This window comes from Panthera uncia (genome assembly GCF_023721935.1).
Source record: "Panthera uncia isolate 11264 chromosome A3 unlocalized genomic scaffold, Puncia_PCG_1.0 HiC_scaffold_12, whole genome shotgun sequence".
Classification (NCBI taxonomy): Eukaryota; Metazoa; Chordata; class Mammalia; order Carnivora; family Felidae; genus Panthera; species Panthera uncia.
Window position 1 is genome coordinate 20450415 of NW_026057579.1, and position 13824 is coordinate 20464238.

Here is a 13824-nt window from a genome sequence, read left to right on the forward strand (position 1 = left end):
GCAAATAGTTGCTTTTAATGAACAGTGATCAGAGGCATTATTTATCTTTTAACTTTTTTTCAATCATTGTATGCCATGGACATATCATCCCTCTATATGAATGATATTTGCTGCTCTTGGTCTTAAGTAACCAGAGAGTGAGTGAAGTTTGTGACATTGATTACTGACATGTCAAGGCTTAAAAGTACTGACACCAGCAGAGGAAGAGCCCTAGGACTTCAATGGGGCCACATGCCCCATTGTCTTAGAAGAGAGAAGGTCAGGTAGCAGATTCTCTATTCCACCCATTTCCCCCAAGGTTCTATTGCCAGCAACCATTTCCCAGCACCAGTTTCTCTATACTAGTCAAGGTTCTTGGTCCAGATAACATAAGCTAACTATGGCTACCTTAAGCAGGAAAGAAATTCACTAGAATAGTATACAGTCAATAGGAAGCCCAAGATCAAAACCCAGCCAGGAACCAAGAGTGACTGGGTATCCAAATACCATCAAGATCATGCCACCAAAATAAGACCACCATCACCGACACCACTACCATTGGCTACTTGCTGTTGCTACTTTTGGTGTCACTGGCAAATAATGCCCATTCCTCTGCATCCGTTCTTTCAACTCCTTCACCACTGCACAAACAAAGAACTCCCACCTTCTGTATCTTCACAGTACTCCACCGATATTCAAAATCCTGTATAGTAGCAGCTGAGTCACTGATTGTAGATCACATGCTAATATCTTTAGTAGAGAACATGGGGACCTGTTTCCCTTGGTTTCCATAGTGGAAGGTGGAGCCTTGTCTCCTACATATCTTGGATCCCCTCACATAGGAAGAGTTTGGTTACTAGGTGGTTTCATTCCACTCCCCTCAGAAAAAGTCTACTATGGTCTTTAAACTGAAAACATTTAGAACAAACAGCAACAAGACAATTAAAGCCTAAGGTAGGTGATGTAATTTATTAGAATTAATTATTTTAACAAACAAAACCTCCACGTCTAGATAAATTACTTTCTAAGATGCTAAGAAGTCTTGGAGAAAGGATTACAAAGTAACTATCAATAAACCTTAAAAATTCATGAGAAACTAGAGAGGAATTGAAATTGGATTGACCTTGTATGAAGGAAAATTGTGGGTTTTGCTGATTACCAGCTTGGTGTTAAATGTTGATAATTAATAGAATCACTTGGTTAAACAGGGTTGCTTGTTGTGAATACCTAGAAAATAATTAAATGAACACTTGGAACCAATATGAATTTATCAAGGACCAGTCATAGTAACCATCTTTATTGCCTTTTTGAATCAATTTGTTAGTCAATTAGTTAATCGGTTTTTGACTATTGATAGGCAAAATGAGAATGTCACAGGTACTGCATGTTAAAACGTGTAAAAAAGAAAAAAAACACGTTAAAAAACATGTAAAAAAGTTAAAAATACCATTCTTTGCTTTTACTATAAAAAGAAACCATGGTTATTATAGAAAAGGTAGATAGAATTTTCTAGTGAAATGAACTCCAACCGTTATCCCTGCTTCAACTAAAAACAAACAAACAAACAAACAAACAAACCTTAGAATTACATTAAGGGAATAAGAAAGAGAAGAACCCACAAGGATAAAAAGATTAGGAGAGGAGATAACAGGACCATTGATGACAACACATTTTTGGAAGATGGAAAATAAGTGAATGCATGGAACTCACTTGGCAGGACAAAGAAAGGGGAAAGCAAGTGCCTACAAAGAAGATGCCAATGAAAACAAGGCAATTTGGACAGCAGAGCTCCAGGAATTCTCAGGAATCAAAGGCACTAAGAACCAGATGTAAAGAGTGGAGCTGAAAACAGGAGAATTGGATACCATTCCTGTCCATCTACATTTCTGATCATATTTTAGTGAGTTGTTTTATTTTTTTTTTATTTTTATTTTTTTTATTTTTGGGACAGAGAGAGACAGAGCATGAACGGGGGAGGGACAGAGAGAGAGGGAGACACAGAATCGGAAACAGGCTCCAGGCTCCGAGCCATCAGCCCAGAGCCCGACGCGGGGCTCGAACTCACAGACCGCGAGATCGTGACCTGGCCAAAGTCGGACGCTTAACCGACTGCGCCACCCAGGCGCCCCTTTAGTGAGTTGTTTTAAATATGAACTGAAAGCCAAAGATAATCAGACATTTAAGAAAAGCATCTAAGATGAAAGATAGAGAACAAAACATAAAACAAACAGTAGAAGAAGACTTGCAGAAAATAGAGACAATGCAGGTAATCGAAGAAAACTTTGCATTAGCATCACCAGCAAGGGAAGGGAAGATATTACATCCGTGAAAGGCGACTTGTATTTTACACTGTATTTGTTGTATTTTACACTGTATTTGTTGTATTTTACACTGTATTTGTTGTATTTTACACTGTATTTGGAGAGCCTTGTCCGTTTGCTGTACAGGGCAAGAGGTAGCCAAGTGGCTAGACCTCCCATTAACACAGACACTCTGTTTTTGCTTGTTTGTTTGTTTTATATATTGGAATTTTTAAAATGGTTTAACAAGATTTTAAAGGGCTCTAGAGTTAGAGTTTTTAAATTAATTTTTAAATTTATTTGTTATTGAAGTATACTTGACATACAATGTTACCTTAGTTTCAGGTGTACAACGTAATGATTCCACAACTTTATACATTATGCTATGCTTCCCACAAGTGTAGCTACCGTCTGTCACCATACATAGAGTTTTTGATTTAAGCAACAGAAATTAACACTAGGTAGCTTAAACAAAAACGCAATTCATTAGAAGGTTATGCGTAGTTCATCGAACCAAAGGCATAGGTGAAAAGTTAGAATCAGAAAGGGCAGCTCTGGGCTCCCGGCAGCAAGGATTAATATCCAGTTGGATGAGGGCATGGCTGCTATGATGCATCACTTCCAAGTTTTTTTTTTTTAAAGTGCTAGAAGAGAGAGTCCACTTGTCTAGGTTGGGTCAGGGGTACACCCTCTGGCTAGGAAAGCAAAAGTCACTCTATTATTTATTTTTAGTTTCACTAACAATACACCAGTGGGAAAGGGAACTTTCCCCCTTGGAATGTCAGAGTGATATTATTAGAAGAGGGAATAAAAACTAGGGAGCAAACCCAGCAAATTTCTATAATATCTATGGCTAAAAATAAGTTTGGAAACCATGAATCTGCAGAATTTTAATTTTTTTTGCAATGACAAAGAATAGTCCATTGAAAGTATGTACGAAAATGTATTCAATCAATTACCGCTTATGGGACATTGAGATTGTTTTCTATTTTTTGCTTTTATAAATAGTACCTCAACAAACATCCTTGGACCCCAATTTTTGCAGGCATCTTAATTGAGAAGTGGAATCTAGAATCCTAATGGACAAGATGGATGATTTCTAGGCTGGGTGATTTCATATGAAGAATGCTGCTGGTCCATCGATGTTGAGTTGCAGAGACTTTACTAAAGTTATGTGGATTTTTCCCTTGGATTCTTTCTGTTCAACAACTTTATGGATGATTTATATATACCATTTTAAAATGTACTTAAATTTGCAGATGCCATCAATCTAAGAATGATAACAAATATGATAGAATGTCATCAAACTTCAAAATGATCATTATGAACTGAAATACCATGTCTAAGACAATAAAATGAAAACTCACAAGAACAAATGCAAAAGCTCTGCATTAAAAAAAATCAATTAATTGTTAAGAGACAGGAAGAGTGAGTGCTATTTGGACAGAAATTCACACAAAAAGGTCTGAAGGTTTTATTAATTTTTTTTAAGTTTATTTATTTTTGAAAGAGAGACAGCATGAGCAGGGGAGGGGCAGAGATGAAGGAGACACAGAATCAGAAGCAGGCTCCAGGCTCAGAGCCGTCAGCACAGAGCCTGACGTGGGGCTCGAACTCACGAACTGCAAGATCGTGACCTGAGCCAAAGTTGGATGCTTAACCGACTAAGCCACCCAGGTGCCCCATAGTAAATGCAAGGTCAATATGGCTCAACAGTATGATTTGGCTACTAAAACCAAAACCGAAACCAGTGTGATCTTACAGTGCATTAAAATAAGTAAAATATCTAAAACTTGGGTGTTGCTAGCCTCCTGCACCTTTTACTCTAGTCAGACTAGAGTGGTTGGGCTTAATTTTGACTGGTTACACTTTTAAAAAAAGATGGTAATGAACTGGAGTGTGTTGAGAGAAAGGCATCTAGTAGCTATAATGATAATTTACTGAGTGCTTACGTGTGCCAAGCACCATGCTAAAAACATTTTTAAAAAACTTATTATGAAGTGGGTATGATTTTACAGTTGGGGAAATCGAGTCATGGGATGCTCAATAACTTGCTCAAGGTCACACAATAAGTGAGAAATTGGAGGCTGGAACCCTGGAGTCTAACCCTGGAGGCTGCTGACAGCCACCACACATAGAGGACCCCGCAACATAGCGTGATTTGAAGAACTTCAAGTAGGTTGTCTGCCAGGAAACATCTCACTGGCTAGCTGGATCGCACAAATAAGCCAGTTATGCACTTGGCCTTTAAATCCAGAGGTCTGAATATTTTGAAAATTGAAAGTCAGCTAAGAAAAGATTTTGATAAAAGGGAGAATTGTTTAGGGGTGCCAAACAGTGGAATTCATTCATTCAACAACTAGTTGAGTGCTACAACGTACTTGGCAATGAGCTCGGCCTGCTAATATAATGATGAAAAAGATGAATGTTTCTTTGCCCCGGCAGAGTTCACCTTCAATGGAGGGTTGGAAGTACAGTTGACCCTTGAACAGCACGGGTTTGAACTGTGTGGATCCACTTATATGCAGATATTTTTCAATAAATACAGTACAGGGCTGTAAATGTCTTTTCCTTATGATTTTAATAACATTTTCTTTTCTCTAGCTTTACTTTATTGCATGAATACAGTATAGAATACATCTAACATACGAAACATGTTAATCAAATGTTGATGTTACCAGTAAGGCTTCTGGAAAACGGTAAGCCATTTGTAGTTAAGTTTGGGGGAGTCAAAAGTTACATGTGGATTTTCTACTGTGCAGGGGTCAGTGCCCCCAACCCTTGTGTTGTTCACAGGGCAGCTATAATGAAATCAGTGATAGTAACAAGTGTAGTCAGTAAATAAGGAAAGAGGGAGCAATATGGAATCATACGGTAAGAGCCCTTCCCCAGTCTAGAGGGGTAGCAGTTGGGGGGAGGGTGCATTTCCTTGGGAAGTGAAGGCCAGGTTGAAATTTGATGAGTGAGCCTGACTTTGCCTACAGTAGGAGATGGAGAGAAGGAAGAGAGTTTTCTGAGCAAAGTTCAGATAATTCCAGTAAGACATGATGACGGCTTAGGTATGGGCTGTGGGTTGAAGGGTGGATGGATTTTCCAGAGAATGGCGCACATACTACTGATCAGTACCCGAGATTTTTTAGGCGCTTCCCCGATATTTATCCTTTAATATATAATATATATAATAATTATGTGTTTGTTTTAATATATATAAGAAATTTATATATAACTAGCATATCAAACCTGATTTCCCGGATAATATTATATTAGATGAAGCTAGATACTTAAATTTTAAAAAGAATGTCAGTGATAAATATTAGGCAAATAATGGTACTCGTGGCATTGTACTCAGAGAGCTGTTTATTAGTGGGGAACAGGGTTGCAAAATTGCTGGTGTGCCACATTGCCCTGGGTCAGCCCTCCCAAGAACAGCCCTGTCCTGCCCTTCCCTTTACCCACTCTGGACCCTTTCTTTACACAGTGTTTGCCCTGAGTCTTATCCTCCTTTGTCTTATTCTTGGAATTTCTCTCTCTGCCCATGTGTGAACAGCTCTCTCTAACCATGTCCTCAATATAGGCATTCCCTGACTTCTGATGGTTCAACTTATAAATTTCCGACTTTCTGATGGTGCAAAAGCAATGTACATTCAGTAGGAATCATACTTCCAATTTTGAATTTGGATCTTTTCCCTGGACTGCGATATGTGGACGACCCTCTCTTGTGAGACTGGGAGGTGGCAGTGTGCACAGCACCCAGTCACGTGATCCAAGGGTAAACAGCTAACACAATGACAACCCATCTGCACCCATACATTATGTTCTTTGTTCTCAGTGCGGTCTCCGATAAATTACGTGAGATAGTCAACACTTTATATGTTTATTTATTTTAATGTTTATTTATTTGAGAGAGAGAGAGAGACAGAGTGTGAGTGGGGGAGGAGCAGAGTGGGAGGGAGACACAGAATCCGAAGCAGGCTCCAGGCTCTGAGCTGTCAGCACAGAGTCCCATGCAGGACTTGAACCCGCAAACTGTGAGATCATGACCTGAGCCAAAGTGAGGCACTCAACTGACTGAGCCACCCAGCTGCCCCAAGATACTCAACACTTTAGTATAAAACAGGCCTTGTGGTAGATGATTTGGCTCAACTCTAGGCTAATGGAAGTGTTCTGAGCACGTGGAAAGTGGGTGAGGCTGAGCTGCGATGATGTTCTGCAGGTCAAGAGTACGAAATACATTTTTATCTTATGGTATTTTCAACCTATGAGGGATTTCTCAAGATGTAACCCCACTGTAAGTCAAGGAATATCATACTGGCTTTTGCAGTTCCCTAATTCAGGCTGTTGATATGCCTTTCAGAGCTCTTAATAGGACTTTTTCAAACAAACATATATCCTTTTATCTTAAAGTTTTAGAATAAGCCTTCTTTGAAATACAGTGGTAGACAATTGGTATACTCCTCTCCCCCTTTCGCACTCCCATTCGCAAACCATCATGTTCCCCAGCCTCTCCGGCATCTCGTGGATTCTCACCCCAGGTCATATCATTTACACCTCAGCAGAATCAGAGAGGCGAGCTTAGTTCCGGTGTGATGACCCACTGTGGTCAAAGTGCCCAGAGCCGCGCAGAATGATTGCGTCTGTGGATATGGCTCAGCAGCCATGTGAGCACCTCTCACTTCATAGCTGCTGCGGCCAAGCGTGCATCCAAACATCATGGCTCCCTGGGCACGAGGCGCTGCCACGCAGGTATAATGCACAACAGAGAATAGAGGCAGGCAACACGCACATAGTGTGTTCTGCCTGAAATAGCCATAAAGATCATCTTCTGTGTGGAGCTGGGATCTGTCTCACACCTCTAGCCCCAAGCCAGGGAAGTGTGCAGTGCCTGGTTCGGGCCCAGGATAAGGGAAGGGAGACAGCTGTGTTATCACAGTGACCTGGAGCAAGCATGTCAGAGCCAAAACAAACACACCATCCTCGTTCATCTCCCCCTGGGACCCACAGGCAACTCTGGGAATAATAAGTTCTGGTCCCTAACTACATGGTTTAAGGGACAGTCAGAGGTTTGATTCTGAGATATCACGATCATCTGGAACAAATAGTGAAGTGGAAAAAGTAGAGTGCTGATAGTAATGTCCCTGGGGACGGACAGCCCAGCTCTCAGGCACGTTCCACATGGAGGAGGCCATGTTCCTAGGATGTCCCAGACCCCACTTCAACCTTGAGCCAATGCTGGTTTCTCTTCTTGCTCTGAGACCAGAGGATTCAGGTGTTAGGAATCGCAGGTCTCCAAGGGCAAGGGAAGTCATCGGAAATGAATCTGTAAGCAAATCCTGTTACAGTTTCTTCTTAACATCTATTCATGCATCAAATTAAATAATGTAACTGAACAAAGTTTAAAAAAGAAAGACCACAGAATGTAAAAACGATTTATGACAAATATAACTTGTGGGAGCTTAGATTCCTAAAAAATCTAGATCTAATAACAATTTTTATGGCTAATCTTTAGCTTCTCTGTGGCAACTGGTCAGAGTATAGAAGGATGAGAATAGACAATTTCATAAACAGGAAAATAGAAACTATGGCCTATACCACCAGTAGGAATTAGATAAATACAAATCAAACATCTTAGAGGTTCTATTATACTTGCAAGCCTAGAAAAAATGAAATAATAAAAGTCAACATCAATGAGACAAGAATCTAAAAGGAAAAAACCATTTGCACAATGATGCATTCATAGCACTACTGATGATACTTAAAATAATTTAGAAATGACCTTAAAGATGTCACAATAAAGATAATTGAGTAAACTGTGGCATAATCAATAAAGTAGAATATTATATAGCCATTAAAATAATAAGCATGATGGTCATAGAAATGTATATATTTGGAAAGTTGCAGGATTACAGGGAGTGTGTAGGAAACAATGCCAGGTCAATGTACATATTCTATGAGAGTCAGAAGTGATTTCAGAGAGATGCACTTGTTTATGGAATTTCCTTTTTTGTGAAGTGCATAATGACAATTTCTGCATTTATAGACAAATAGCATATAAAAGAGGGGGTATAGAATAATTTCTTATTTTTCCTTGTTTCCCAGGGAAGCCATGAAGACAAATTAAGTGGTTTGAACTTCTTGACTCAAAATATTAAGTGCTTGGGTGTTGAATGGTTCAGGTTCTTCCTTGGAAATAGTAAGCAATATCCATCTGTCAACTGTTAGAATGTTCTAAAATTAATTTAATGACATTAGAAAGTGCTCATGATTAGTGATTTTTTAAAAGGTTTTACTTTAAAAAAAGAGAGTACAAGTGGGGGAGAGGGGAAAAGGGAGAGAGGGAGAGAATCCCAAGCAGGCTCTACACTCAGTGCACAACCCGACATGGGGCTCAATCCCACGACATTAGGATCATGACCTGAGCTGAAATCAAGAGTAGGATGTTCAACCAACTGAGCCACCCAGGTGCCCCAGTGCTGGTTTTTTTAAAAAAAAAAAAAGTTCTAGAATGCATCCCCCCTCACATGTCTTTCCCACTCCTCTCTCTCTCTCTCTCTCTCTCTCTCTCTCTCTCTCTCTCACACACACACACACACACACACACACAATCACACACACACACAATACATTAAAATTAAACTTTATTATCTAGCATTAGTAAGAAAAGAAGAGAAGAAATCTCCCAAGTACTTATTGTATGTGTCCCCACACCTATCCCTATCCTATTTAATTCATTTCCTTATTCCCTTCAGCTGGTTGTCCCTGACTACTCACTCACTATACACACACCCCCTACAAATCCCACCACTGTTATCCAGAAGTGGTTATATGGGGCTACCATTAATGATAGAGTATCATAAACTGAGAAATTCTTTTTTTTCTCCTTGTCCTTTCTCTATCCTGGTATTCCCTGGTATTGCATTGATGATGTAACAGGCCAGCCTTATATCAGAGCAAGAAGAAAGCATCCAAGAGTTGTCAAATCATTTGGAAAATATCTTATATGAAAACAGTTGAATCTTTTTATTATACACAGAGATACAAATAAGGATAAAGAAACATTTAAATGTTTCATTTATTTCATTCTTGAGTATACAATATGTTTCATTATAATAAGGATCCAAAATGACCTCCCATGCTTGTAAAATTCTGAAAAAGAAATCTGTCCCATTTGCTCACAGGAAAGTGCCCAAGATATGTTAAGTTTGAAAAAATCAGGGATGCCTGGGTGGTTCAGTCAGTTGAGCATCCAACTCTTGGTTTTGGCTCAGGTCATGAGCCATTTTAGATTTACAGCAAAGTTAAGTGGAAGGTACAGAGAGTTCCCATAGATCCCCTCCTCCTGCCCTCCACAAAGGCTCAGGTTGTGAGTTCGAGCTCCGCACTGAGCTCTGTGCTAAACAGTGTGGAGCCTGCTTGGGATTCTATCTCTCTGTTTCTCTCTGCCCCTCCCCTGCTCATTCTCTCTCTCTCTCTCTCAAAATAAATAAAACTTTTAAATAATCAAAATAATTAAAATGAAAATAAATAAAAACTTTAAAAATAAAAAAAATTATGTATACAATTCAGTTAAAAATAAGAATACAAAAATATGTATATAAGAGATCAGCTATGCAACACACGTATATAAACCCACTCCTATCCATTCAGAAAACAATTAATAGTACTATCAGTGAAATGATGTAATTGTGGACAATTTAAATATTCTTCTACATGGTTTCCCAAATTTTCTGCATTTTCTATCATAAGTGTGTATTAGCTTTGTAACAAAGACAAAATCAGAACAGCTGTCAATAGAAAGCCATATCCAGGAGTCTGGGAAGGAGTCCTGCTGTGAAGTCAGGGGGCAGATGGGGTCAGGAGCTGGCAGCTATGAAAGCTTTACTTCAGGACCAGTATTCAGCGAGAACCTCATTTAGCCAAGGGCAGGCTCTCAAAGGAGGGTGGCCAAAAGGGTTGGAGAAATAAATCAAGCCTGAAAGAATGAAATGGCAGGCATGACAAAATTTCACTAATGCTTAGCTCAGATGGCTCTGAGTAACATCAATAAGGAAGGATAAGTACAACTATGTACTTGCAGAAGCTTAAAGGGGACCTCAGAGGATGTCTGGTCCAATCTTCTCCTTGTCAGGAAGAGCCCCAGAAGAGCTACACTCATCCACACATAGCTGCTTAGTGGTAGAGCTGGGATTAGAACCCAGGATCCCGATGCCTAGTCACTGCCCTCCGCTTCCCCATGGGGTAAGTTAAGTGTTGCTGTTATTGTGGTGCTGCCACTGTTTGCATTATGACAGTACCTCATTAAGCCTATTGTAGACTCTGGGTGAGAACGATGTGTCAATGTACGTTCATGGGTTGCAATACATGTCCCACTCCTATGGGGAATGTGATGGTGGGGGAGGCTTTGTGGAGGGTGGGGAGAGGAGATCTATGGGAACTGTCTGTACTTTCCACTTAACTTTGCTGTAAACCTAAAATGGCTCTTAAAAAAAGTAAAATCTGTTTTAAAACTTAAAAAAAAAAAAAAAAAAAAAAAAAAGACAGTACCTCATTAAACCTTTAGCCAGGGCTGGGACTCCTGACCGGGCCTACTCCCATAACTTCACTCCAAGTGAATCCCCTACCATTATTCCAGATTGGAACTGATTCCTGGGAGTTCTGTGTTTCTCTGGACTCCAACCTTCCTCCCCAAACCTGCCGTCATTGTCTTGGATCAAGCCCTCGTTAGGTCTTCTTCTTCTCCTTTTTATTCTTTCTCATAGTGTTTAAACCTACAAAAGTCTTGAAAGAATAGTGTAAGAACTCATATATTCTCCACCTAAACATAAATTATTAACATTTTGCCATATTGCACTCTCTCTCTCACACACACACACATATGACATAGATATGAAAGAGCACCCATGCATATCACACATATATCATATATGCCTAAACATTCATATATAACACATATGTACATATATATACATCACACATTTTATGGAGCCACTTGAAAGTAGATTGAAAATATCAAGACACTTCACTCTTCAATTCTCCAGATCAACTAAGAATAAAGATATTCTATGTAGGAATGATGTCATTATCACACTAAGAAAACTAATATCTAATATTTGGTTCATACTCAAATTTCCCCAATTGTCCCCAAAATGTTTTTTATGGGTGTTTCAAGGTTTTTATCAAAGATCTCATTAAGGATTCCATATGTACGTGGTTGTTGGGTCTCCATAACCTCCTTCAACTTAGAATATTCCCCTCACGTTTTGTATTTCTGTTTTCTATATGCCACATTTTTTAAGAGTTCCAACCATTTTTCTTAGACAATCTTCCACATTCTGGATTTGTCTGTTTTTCATGATTAAATTCAGATTAAATATCTTTGGAAAGAATACTGGATAAGAGGTGTTATATGTCTTCCTGCATCACAACAGAAGGCAAGAACACTGAATTGTTTCCTTGTGCTAAGTTTGACCTCGAGGTTCATGTGATGGCCACTAGATCTTTCCATTGGAAAGATCTATCTTTCCATTGGAAACATGCTATCCTAGCATCTGTGGATAATCATAGTCCTTGCCTGAACTGGGATCGCAAAATAGTGATTTTGCCACTTCTCCTATTTTATTAGCTGGCATTCTTGGTAACGAAGTCTTCTTCATATCTTGTGTGTCTCCCATGGCAGTGTTCTGACTGCTCCTCCTGCCTCCAGTCTGGCTCACTTCACTCCATCTGCTGCCAGGAGCAACATACGCTCAATTGCAAATCTGGACACATCCCTGCCCTGTTTAGAATCCTTCAGGGGTAAACTCCATTCTGTGAGCTTGGCGTGGAGCTCTGTGATCTGGCTTTCTTCAGCTTTTCTCTCCCTGCACCCCTCCTGTGCTCCATTCGAATTATCTATACTTCTTCAAATATAGTACCCTGTTTCATGCCCCTGAACCCCTGCACCACGAGCCCCTCTGCCTGCAAGACTCTTCCACACCCCCCAACATCATCTGACCCCCACCTGTTTTTCAAGCTTTGGCTCATGCATCAGCTCCTCTGACCCTAGAGTTAAATAGGTGCCTTTTGAGGGCTCTGATGGCACCTGTGTCCCTGTCTATCATTGCTCTTGTGGCCCCGCATGGAAAATTTTACTGGTTTGCTTATCTTGCCTACCTGATTGTAAGGTCCTTGTGAGAATAGCCTTTGTATGACAGAAATCTAGCATGATGTCTGGTATTAAGTAAGCACTCAGAAAATGTTTTCCAATGAAGTAATTCGTGTTTCCTCAAATTATTAAATAAGGAATGTGATAAGCTTCACAACAAACTAGATTATATGCTATTTAAGGACAAAAAGCATATCTTCTAAATCTTTGTATTGTTCACATCTCCCACCCTATTCCCTGCTAATTTGAATTAGGATTTTGCAAGTAGGTTGACACTTATAAAAGTGTATTGATACATTACTTTTACCTGTCCACTTTATGTTCCTTTTGAGAATTTTTCCTCCTCTACCCAACAGGATGGCCAGTCTCTTGCCTGTTCTTCCCACACATGGTGAGCTCATAAGGTGAGCTAACCATTAAAGGACTTCCTTCTGATTGCAATGATTGGTTCTCTTGGTCTAAGCCAAGTCTATCAGAGTCATCCTTGGGACTTTTGAAGGAGCTAGCAAGGAAGACACGAAGGAAAAATAATGTAATAGCTATTGCTTCCAGAGGCCATCTTTGCTACCAGGTGGGGAGAGCCTACCTGGCTAGGAAGCTAACTCCAAGGCAAACAAGTCAACGATGGGAAGACAAAACTAATGACATTATTTAAACCTCGAAACCCAGTCTGATCTGAAGAATTATATTTAGGACTTCCTGGTACATGAATCAACAAATCTCTTCTTTTTGCCTTTTAAGTTGACAAAATCATGACAAATATACAAGAGCTGATTCCACGACATCCCACATTTGGTCAAGCAGGTAAACTGAAATAAAGAATGAGAATCTAGCATCCATTTAATCCTTTCTTGATTTGGGGGAGATTATGTAGAGATACTGTATTAATGAGGCTTCTCCAGAGAAACAAACAAACAAACAAAACTCAAAAGGATAGACAGTTATAGTTATATAGTTATCTATGAAAGGAGATTTATTATAGGAATTGGCTCATGAGAAGTCCCATGATCTACTGTATGCTACAGAACCTGGACAGCCAGTGGTGTAAGTCAGTCCTAGTTGAAAGAAAGATCTGTGAACTATAGGAGCTAATGGTGTAAATCTGAGTCCAAAGGCCAATTAGAGAATCAGGGGTCAATGGCATTAAGAACCAGGAGTGTGGATGTGGAAAAGCAGGAAAAAATAGATGTCTCAGCTCAAGCAAAGACAGTAAATCACCCTTGCTCTGCTTTTATGTCCTATTAGGGCCCTCGATGGATTGGATGATGCCTATCTACATTGGGGAGGGCAGATCTTTACTCAGTCCACCAATTCAAATGCTAATCTCTTTCAGAAACACCCTCGCAGATGTACCCAGAAAAAATAGTTTACCAGCTCTCTGGGCATCCTTTAGCCCAGTCACAC

At 39.7% G+C, this 13824-nt stretch overlaps 1 long non-coding RNA gene across 1 annotated transcript; it reads left to right on the plus strand.

The window, feature by feature from the left end:
• The first annotated feature begins 336 nt into the window (after window positions 1–336).
• Window positions 337–13272, plus strand: LOC125937624 (uncharacterized). The gene is made up of 4 exons (XR_007462445.1): window positions 337–933; window positions 4913–4978; window positions 8376–8469; window positions 12777–13272. It is a non-coding gene; the product is annotated as an uncharacterized LOC125937624 (long non-coding RNA).
• The last annotated feature ends 552 nt before the right edge of the window (window positions 13273–13824 follow it).